This window comes from Chamaea fasciata, unplaced genomic scaffold (assembly GCF_029207755.1).
Source record: "Chamaea fasciata isolate MVZ Bird 193981 ecotype frontalis unplaced genomic scaffold, bChaFas1.0.hap1 SCAF_8, whole genome shotgun sequence".
Lineage (NCBI taxonomy): Eukaryota > Metazoa > Chordata > Aves > Passeriformes > Sylviidae > Chamaea > Chamaea fasciata.
Genome location: NW_027094093.1, coordinates 20,305,426 through 20,315,907, shown reverse-complemented (window position 1 = coordinate 20,315,907; position 10,482 = coordinate 20,305,426). Strand labels below are relative to the sequence as shown.

At 36.6% G+C, this 10,482-nt stretch overlaps 1 long non-coding RNA gene across 3 annotated transcripts in view; it reads right to left on the bottom strand.

The window, feature by feature from the left end:
• Positions 1–4,732: 4,732 nt before the first annotated feature.
• The window catches only part of LOC136293344 (uncharacterized), a 60,385-nt gene continuing 54,635 nt past the window's right edge, over positions 4,733–10,482 (bottom strand). For all 3 annotated transcript variants that reach the window (XR_010722138.1, XR_010722137.1, XR_010722136.1), the window contains exons 3-5: positions 9,083–9,146; positions 7,650–7,740; positions 4,733–6,614 (exon numbers count right to left, since the gene is read on the bottom strand). This is a non-coding gene — a long non-coding RNA (uncharacterized lncRNA). The remainder of the gene's footprint in view (positions 6,615–7,649; positions 7,741–9,082; positions 9,147–10,482) is intronic.

Sequence of the window (10,482 nt, the reverse complement as noted above, 5' to 3'; positions counted from 1 at the left end):
AAGTACCTACATAATTCTATGATTTATAGACTGCTTAGATTTTAGAGATAATATAACAGTAAAAATGCACACTAATATATAATGTCATTTGATTATATAGCTTCTATTAAACTGTGTTGGCTTACTTCTTTATTCTTCAACAGTTCTTTGGCCTGTTAACGATTATAGATTCAGATTTCACTCTTTACACTAAATGTAAGCGTTTAACAGGGGGAAAACACCTAAGAAAGCACTCCCTCCTTACAATTGAAAATGGAAGATAAAATATAAAGGCTGAAATTAATTTACTGGAATTTTTGCACAGCACAAACACAAAAGCTACTACTAAACCCCCTTTGTTCTACAGGAACTGTAAGCAAAGGCTATTTCCATTATTATCCCACCTTTAAGGCAGTGTGGCACACAAGGTCAATCAAAGGTCAAGAATGGAGGTTGCTGTTACTCCTTAAAACGGCTCACACTTTAAAATTAAGTATCTCAGTGTTCATGGTGTCTTTCATTTCTACACTAACAGGGTACCTTGAATACCTACATGCTTTAAATACTTTGGTTTATGCATTTAGCACTTAGTTATTGGCATCACATTTAAAGGGAGTAGTTACATTTTATTTGCACTACAAAGGTCTTTTAACTGATTCTCCATTTATACAGAATAGAATATTCAATACTAGCACACAGAATACACTGCAGAGGAACACGCATGTAAACACACAACTTTGTGATCTGGGTGATAGTGACTATTTTTTTTTTTTTTTTAATTCCACACATTATTTTACTATAAAATTCAGTAGCGCAACTGCCTGAAAGAAAGTTTTTGAGTGCAAAGCAATAAACTACATAACCTCTTGAGATACAGAAGTGTTTATAAAATAAGGATGCTTAAAAAAATGTAGTAAGAATTTAGGTTGGGAATGTAATGCTTTTCCAAGTTGAAAAACAGAAACAAATGCTGGTAATAGCACTTTGTAAAACAGAACTTTCATATTACAGATCCATTATCATGATGTAGGTGACTGAAAAATGAGGATTGCTATTCTTTTAATCTTTAAGTGTATTTAAATATATTAAAGCAAATTTTTCCTTTCTGTGGCAGAGTTTGAGCTACTTACAAATGAAAGCAAAGAACTAAACTGCTGGCATTAAGCATACAGAAAAAAAAAGTCTGTTTACCTCCCATGGTCTTTTAAAAAACATTAATAATTAAGCATTTGCATAAAGATATAGCAAGAAAACACATGCAAAACCATGTATCTTTTAGACATCTGCAAGGTACTTATCTTGATCTGTTCCATAAATAGAAACTAATTATGGAGAGACTGAAACCAAGATAATGCCCTAGAAAATAAGAGGCAACCTTTTTAAAATATACTCAAATTGGTGTGAGTAAATCTGTATCATACAGATTCATATTTAACACATAGTTCTTTTTTGGTCTAATCTTTCTCCTTTTACAAGCAGCAGTTAAACTTCTACTAATTCCATTAAAAGCAGAATAACCCTTGATGTATTCTTTCTCTAGTAAAATTTCCTGCCCTGCAGAGTATCAATATTAACTGTGAATTGTAGAATTTTAAAGGCTCTAGTGAAAAAAAGCATTCAGTCCTCTAAATGAATGCCTGAGCTCTGACTTTTAAGTGAAGACAGAGATCAGCAAGTCAGCTACTGCTCATATTGCTTTCTTATTCATAACTGAAAAACCAGAGGCTTGGGGAATACTTAGCAACCTAATCCATTCTTTCCCAGGAATTTTATATAAGTTTTCTTTTAATATAATTTTATTCTCCTGCTTTCTTCTCCTGTTATAAATATCATTTCAGAAACAAGTTTGATCCAAGGCTAAGTTTCAAGTCCCAAAACTGACACAATATAGGGGTCAGCAGTGAGGTTGAAATATCAAATATGCTGAGTCAATCCTGCCAAGGTGGGTCTTAGGGCTCCTCAGTTTCAAAGTGTACCTCAGCTGCTGTATTTGGACAGTAATGTTCCCTGGAGTCACTGCAGAAGTGCATATCAAGCTGTTTCTCACAGTAAATAGCAACTCTTTATATATCAGCAAAAGGAGGCTGGCAAAGGACAAAATAGAAGACCCTTCAGCCACTCAGAGCTGGAAAGCACCCTTGGAAGGACTGCAACAGACCTGAGTCAGGAAAATTATTTTCTTTGCGAGCTGGGAGGAAGAAATGGTTGGATGGATCCACAGAAGTCAGACAAGTTAAAAGTTGCATGCTGGATTTCATAAAATTAAGCACAACCATGGACTTTATTTTTAGACACCTGTGCTAAAGGAAGGGAGATTAAGATGCCTGAAATGATTATTCTTCACAGGCAGGGTCACTCAGAAATCCGATCTGTATGATTGCGGATATTTGTGAACACTGATTCACCAGGATACAGCACTGAGCTATAATTCACATAGTTTTAGTGCTGCACAGCAACTCACCAGTAAAAAACTGTGTCCCATTAGAACAGTGTACAAAGTGACATTTTGCTGTACTGCTTTACAAAAATCATAATGGCAAGAAATACCTTTATGATTGTGTTAAACTACCATCTGTCCACAGAAAAAGGCAAAATATGTTAATTTACATACAAAATTTTTCCAGCAAGTAGCAGCAGTAAGCATTATCCCTTGCCCCTCGCCTTCACCTTAAAAGGGACTATTCTAAATCCCTTCAGTTTTGGCATATACATTTTCTGTTTACAAAAATAAACTGAAGCGACTGAATGTGTAACAATGTGCAAAAAAGCATAGCCTAGGGTGGAATACACAACCCAGTGCACATGCTCTGTTTGCTATATACTGCTACCGTGAAGTGCAGACTATTTGCACAAATGTAGGGAACCCTCATGGCAGCAAGAGGTGTCACCTGCAGCCTAGGATCAGTCCTGGTCTGTGCCTTCAGAGACTGACTTCACACCAGCTGGACTTTAGCCTAAATGGCATTTACCTGAATTTCAAATAAATCACTCATCCTAACTTCCTGATTCAGTGCAACAGTGCTATCACTTTGGTCTACCTTAAAGCAAGGGCAAAATAAATTATGTAACTAAGTCTAAGTGGATGCACTGGCCATGGCAAAGGACGAATGCGGATGATCGTTTAAAGCTAAAGCTTTAAAATTAGATCACAGAAAATGCATTTAAATAGTTACAAGAGAAATTATTTAATTTCCAACTACTCAACACAATGAGACCACAACCTGAAAATTTATTCTATGACTTTTGACTTGCAGACTGTGCTAAACTACCAGATTTCAGCTTTCTTGGGTTAACTGATCAGAACATCCTTTTCATTCATTCTTGGTTTTCAAACTTAATTGTTAATGCAGAAAATCTGCATAATACAGAAAGCCAAGATTCAAATAGATAGAACTTAATATCAAAATAGCAGGGCTTGTTGCAGTTTTTGCTATTTTTCTAGTATTTAATTAACTAAAAACTTCAGAATTTTAGTTCACTGACAAGTAACTTCATTACACAGTTATTGTCTGTGGTTCATGTTCTTCCAGAAGGCCAATTTCAAAAACCTACAAACCTTGGAGAGGGGGAGCGGCAAGAAGGAAACAAACTGAAACAACTTTAACTTACATCACCAAAAGCAAAATTCCCTGTTCAAATTCAAACTAATAGCATCTTGGAGGTGAGAACGGAACAGTAATCACATAAAGCAGTTGTGTGAATGATGACTTGGAAAACCTGGCAAAGAAAAAGAGGAGAATCCTCAAGGCAGGAGATGCAACAAGCCAACTACTTGCATTAATTTAACGAAAAAATGGAAAATGTTGATGATGTGTTCACATAGCCTTTTGAAAGATAGGAAAATAAATTGGAAGGATTAAATAGGATTTGTCAGTCATCAGAGGGATATATCTTTCTTTTTTTCCCTGGCCAACTTCTGCATCAACAAGTTCAACACTATCAGTAGGTCATTTTGTACCTTCTCAAAGTTATAAACAGCAGTCCAGCTGCCACAAGCATGGCAAAAATTGGCTGTGCCCAGTCTCTCCGCTACTGAATAATCTATTGTAATCAAGGTATTAAAAAATAAACCCAATACACTTTTCATGATGGCAACTTGAGGAGCTATACTAAAATTCCAGTTAGTACGTATATGTTGGGGTTAGCCGTCTGCAGAGGGCCACAGGTCTGGCATGAAATTGCTCTTCAGCTTGCTAGGCAAGCAAACTGCACTGATCTTCAGCTCAATATAATGGTGATGCCTACATTGCAGAGCAAAGAGGTGATATTTCACTTTACTCACGTGTTGTATCTCCTGGAAAGAAACTGCATTTCCTTGGTTTATTTATACAAGTTCAGAAGATACTGACATCCATACATAGAAAACAAGCACTGAATGCTGTGTTATATGTTAAGGAGAAGTGCAGAAATGTGCAAGACAGAACCATAGATAGGCCCAGTTCTCAGTAATATCAAGGCTGTGTATTCATCCATGATAACCACTGGTGGTACACTGATACACCATGCTAATGGCCAGTCTGTTCCTTTCCTCATTGTGCCAAAGCACTTACAAGTAACATACAACTGCTTGGTAGCTCACATGGGAACTTTTCGTCTCTTCTGGTCAGGCTAATACTGCAACCTATTTTGGATTAATTCTTTGTCTGTTGACTTTGTCCCTTCTTTTCAGACACTGTTCAGGTTTTGGCTGGGACACAGCCAGTTTTCTTCATAGCAGTTCGTATTTTGAACTTGTGGCCAGAGCACTATTGACAGCATAAGGCCATTTCTGTTCATATATCAGAATTTCAGTTCATATATGTGGATGACTTTGACAATCAATTTAGAAAAAAAAAAGAAGGGTTAGGACTTAGAGGGTAGATTTTCAAAGGTTAAAACAAGAGGTAGACTCAATAATCCTTTTAATGAATAATAGGATAAGTATACACACCACTTACAAATGGATTTCAAAAGGTTCCACGTTTAGAATAAACTTAGGAAACAGATGAAATGAATTTTTAATTTTTTTTTAATTAAAAAAATAGAAAAAAAAAAGGCAAACCCTAGCAACACGTCAGCCACTGATTACTCCTTTCTATTCATATACATACAGCATTTTGCCAGCCAGTAGCAGCCATTAAACATTACTCCTTTCCTCTACCCTTCAACTTATAAGGGACTATTCTATATCCCTATCTATCAATGTACAAGCTGCTGAACAGTACTTTTATGTCTTTGTTGGAATTACTGCTGCTGGAAAGTGGTAATTCTAGGGCAGATTTTATTGTTTTGGCTACTAACATAAAAAAGTTCCTGTCCTGCTGAATCTTCTATTTCTTCTTCCCATGTTGTAAAAAGCACCCTGACATCTCTATAAAAGATACAACACAGCATAACTGTGTCCTCTGCATTAAAGACAGGATAATGAAATGTAGGATCAGCATTTCTCTGACAGAGCCTGCACATCTTCTGGTTGCCAAGGTACAAAATACATTCGAATTTTGGGGATTTTCACATACAAAAACATCTTTTGGGGAAAATGTCCAAACAAACAGCTGTGGATGACAGATTTTCTTTGTTTACAGAACAGACACCACATCATGAGGATCAAACTTATCCACTTCATCTCTCACTGGTAATCTAAAAAACTCTGCATGTTTAATGGTTCCCTGAGGATTTGCCTTTCTTATCTCTTTAATCTTGACAAAAGGACCATAAAATGTGCCAGGTAAAGGCAGCTTTCACAGTTACTAACCTAGACCACCTTATTAGGAAACAAATCAAACGCACAAGTTCATTCCACACAAGCTGTAAAACAGTTTCCATACAAAATTGATTTTGTCCCAAGTAAAGTGACACTAAAGAAAGATTATGTTAAAAAGAAGTCCACAATACATCAGCTCAGATATAAACTAGCTGGCATTCCTTCCAGGTGTATTGCATATCCATCACACCCACATGAATATTTTCAGGCTAAAACGTACTGAACTACTGTTTTCACATAGGAGAACATGCAACAGCAATATATGACAAAGCATTTGAAGCAAAGTAATGGAAGCAAAAACTAGACACGTGACTCATTCACTTTTTTCTTCATATTGAATCAAATACCACGGTGAAATTAATTGCACAGGACTACTGATACTGTTAATTTTCAGCAAATAATAAGCATTTCTACTACCACCAGTAATTATTTCAAAATCCAAATGTAAGGAAAAACAAATATGTCCTTACACATATAACAGAAATTCTATTTAGAGAAAGATTCTAGAAAAAAACAAAAGAGACTTCAAACCAATTCAACACTGACACTCAAAGACATTTCAGATGTAGAAATAACTGTGCATCCTTCAACCTTTTCAGTTTTATGGATGAAAGTGAAAAAAAAAAAAAAACAACAACTGAATGTTTTTATTTCTATGCAGATGGTTATTTTTATTCCGGTAAAACTAGCACAAAAATGGTCTAACAGAACTTGGATCTTTACTTCATTCCATAATTTTTTGTGCACTGCAAAGGCACAAGACCGTAACTTAGGAATATTCATGACCGGTATGAAATGAACCTGAATCACAGTGTTCTCAAAGTCTCCTACTATGTAAGCTCAGAGCTGAAGTCTAAAGTCTAACTATTTTGGACAGTGCAAGACAATGATCCTGAAACACAAAAATAAATTGCATTTAGATTAATACCTACCCACTTACAAAACAATCTTGATGAAATATCATTAAAATATATCTCCTCCCCTAGAGTATCAACGAATGCTCCAGATGATTTTAAAGTGTCTAATTTAAAAAAAAATTAAAATTTTGACAATTTCGTTTTAATTCTTGGTGCAGTTGGTATAATTCCAAATGCACAGCATATCTACAGCATCTCAGGATGAAAAAACCAAAGGGCAGAACAATGACAAACTCACAGAGTTTCCCACAGAGACCCCTGCTTCAAATTCCCACCCAGGCAGCAAACATCGTAAAGTAACCAAGGATGGGCATTACCATTCACGAATTATACCCTCAGTTTCAAGCTCCCTTTAATTAATAATTAAGTAATATGCCGTGCACAAATATTGTTTATTCCCAGTTTGCTGTGAGAATTATGTTGTTTCAATCACTATTCAAAGCACTGAAGCTACCAAGTACTTCAGACCCCATGAGTCCTGCTTGCCATTATATGGAAATGGCTTAAGCACATACCCCAGGTTTAATATTTCTGAAGAAGAAAACAGATTCTGACATATTAGTTTTAAAGGGACTGAATATAACTACATAACTAAAATTGCATCAGGGGCATGATAGTCAAGGAAGGAAAACATTTCCCACTATGGTGACTGAACATGCTGAAGGTGGTGCTGAGACACTTTTGTGAGCCGTGAGACTAAGAGTGGGGAGCATTTAACATCTTTTCATCTGTCTTGACTCGCCTGATTACCTTGATATAAAATTTTTTGTCTGCTATTTTCTAATTTCAAATTTGAAGTGCTACTTCATGTCTCCATAAAGCCAAAATTCCTGGTTTGCACAGATAGATTATTAATTGCTCAGGAAGGTGTTGGAAACTTTAAGGTCCACACAGGCTCCTTGACCCAAAAAGTCAAGTTAATATCACACAAGTCATTAATGGAACAGTGACTCAGAACAAAAGTATTGATTAAAAACATTGTGGTTAACCATAATGTATATATGTCCTACCTCAGGGTAGCTTCTGGCAGATGCGTGGTCATGTTTACTGGAAAGGTTTCATTTTTTCACATTTAGGTATATTTCTATTTTTGCAAACAGACTAGGAAAAGAGATGAAAGGAATTTGTTTTTAAATCTAAAGGAACATAAACCAACTATAATTGTTGTAGAATACATTCAGAAGAATGTAATCTGCAAGTCATTTAAATGCACACTAGTCAATACCTGCAATGATATAAACATCTTTTCATTTACTTCAGACCTATGTCAACATTAGGTTTCATTTTACTGCATATGTATGTAGTTAAAAATATCAGGCTATACATTATTAGAGAAAAGGTCTTTCTTTTCATTTCATATGTAGTATCAAGGTATTAATTTGAAAGCTCTGTTTGTCTAAAGAGGGCATCTGGAGCCTTATATTGTCATTACAGTATCATCCCATAGCACATCTGTTGTACCTCTAGCTACATGTTAGTGCATAAGTAGGTCATGCAAATCAGTGGTACCAAGGATCAGACTTTGCCCATTGCAAGAGAGGATTATGTCAGTCAAGGTGCTAAGAATCAGACATGATCCATCTATTATTCTATAAAAATGTAAACCACACAGAACTTAAACTTTCTGTGTGTATTTCAGGAGCAACATAGCATTTAGAAGAATTAAAGAATAAAGCAAAAGATACCAATAGAAATGACTGTATGTTCAGGCTACTCAACAGGCTGTAATTTCTGTGTATTTCCTACTTTTATTAGTCATCAAGTTTGTCTAAATGTACACAGATTAGAAATTCCATCACTCAAAAATCTGCACCACTGAACCACAAAGACATTTACTTCTTTATCAAAGAATGCAGAAGGTATTTGAAAAAGACTATTAGCTGACTTAGCAAACATGACAAAGGCATGGTAAGGTTACAGGGTAGCTGGGTCGAGACCACCTAACTCCATATTACAGGATGGACCCTAATTCAAAGGTCTGGATAAAAGGATGGAGGAGGCAGTATTGTCTGGTGACTGGTTAATATTATTATCTTTCTATATATCCAATCTGAATATATACTCATATGTCTTTAATCTTAATGAATACAAAACATTTGTAAACTTAGTTTGCCTTTTCCTAGTGGAAATATTTCAGCACTGATTCAGCATTCCCCAGATTTGTCACCTCTGTTGTCTTCTGTAAAGCAACTGATGGACAGAACCCTCAGAATTTTAGTAATCCCATAACTCAAAAAGCTGTGGCATTCATAGATTCTTAGTATTTTATAATCCCATTCAGGTATATAACTGCTGATTATTTTACTATAATGAAAATATGGAGTGACAGATACTTTTACAGAAAATAAGAATGAATAATGTCTGAATAAGATTTGCAACACATTCAGACTTTGTATTTAGTACCGCTTAGCCTAAAAATAATCAACAAAATATTAATCCATACCTAAATGTCATTGGGAATTTCAGAGAAGCCTTTGTAGACCAAAAGCACGATCTGCCTTTTGTACCTGAAATCACAGGCAGGGTTGGAAAAAAATAACACAGGAGTGTATTTTTCATCTTCCTGTGAAAGCACCAGCACATTTAAAACATCACTCATAACAGTAAATCAAAATCTCAGTAATGCTTGTTGAGACTGGCTTTTAAGATAGAGAGTGAACAAAAAGACCTTTTAAAATAAGCTTTAGGGAATATATAAATTGTCTGAACACTGCCACGGACAATCAGTTTTAACAGCATATGTCCAACAGCCTAGTATAGTTACTTGCTGTTTTGGGAGCCTTCCAAAGAAAGAGATCCATCCAGAAATTATGAGGGAAAAAAACCTCAAGTGAAAATGGGTAACAACACATAACTTACATACATCTCTAGCTATTCTAAAGCTTTTCATTCAGCATCTATCATCATAAAATCAGTGTTCCTGACCCATCTTCATTTTAATAGAGAAATACTTTTTCTAAAAAGCCTGGAATTCCCTATTGACAAACAGTACAGTAACACATACAAGATTTATCCTACTGTGCAATTTTCCCAAGGAGCATTTGAGAATTATTAATGACATAAGCATCGCTGAACAACTGAATGATATAGGACCACCTAAGTTTTGTACATAGAGAAGAGCAGAGGCCATAAACCAAATCAGCAGGAAACCTTACAGCACAATTAATATCTCCTAAAATATATTCCTATTTCAGCTTCTAGGAAATGTTTCACTGGAAGATAGTATTTATTAAAGCAGCAGCTATCTCTGTTTTCAGATTATTATTTCTGACAGACACTGGCAACTCTGGTTACCAAGGGTTTCATTTGCCACCTTTTGTGGAACCAGCACCTATCTGGATTCCTTTTCAACAAAGCTGTGTCTGCCCTGAGAAAGCCTGGTACAGGTGTGTGCTAACAAGCAGGGTTTTGGTTCAGCCACTAAAGGAAAATCTTCAATACCTAACGACAGCAGGCCATGACACTACTTCAGACGCTGAACACCAGAGCCCACAGACCCAGCGTGGGGCTGGGGCTGGCAGACAACTCTGCTTTAATGGCTCTCACAAGTTGGTCTCTTGTGTTCCTCCTCACACCACGAACTGCAGCCTTATGTCTTTGCCCCCGAAGCAGCGAGGTGGGGAAGCGGCTCCTGAGGGCGAAGGCAGTACGGGCCCGCAGCGGGACACTGCGGCCAGCAGCTCCCAGCCGGGCCTGCCCGCCGCCATCGGTGCTCTGCCCTGGCCCAGCTCCTCAGCCAGCGCAGCAGCCCGGGAATTCAGTTGGGTCCAGAAGCGTAATTTTACTTTTCCAAAGTGAAATGCATTAGAGCGACCCTAAATCCAGGCCTGTCTCCAATATCAC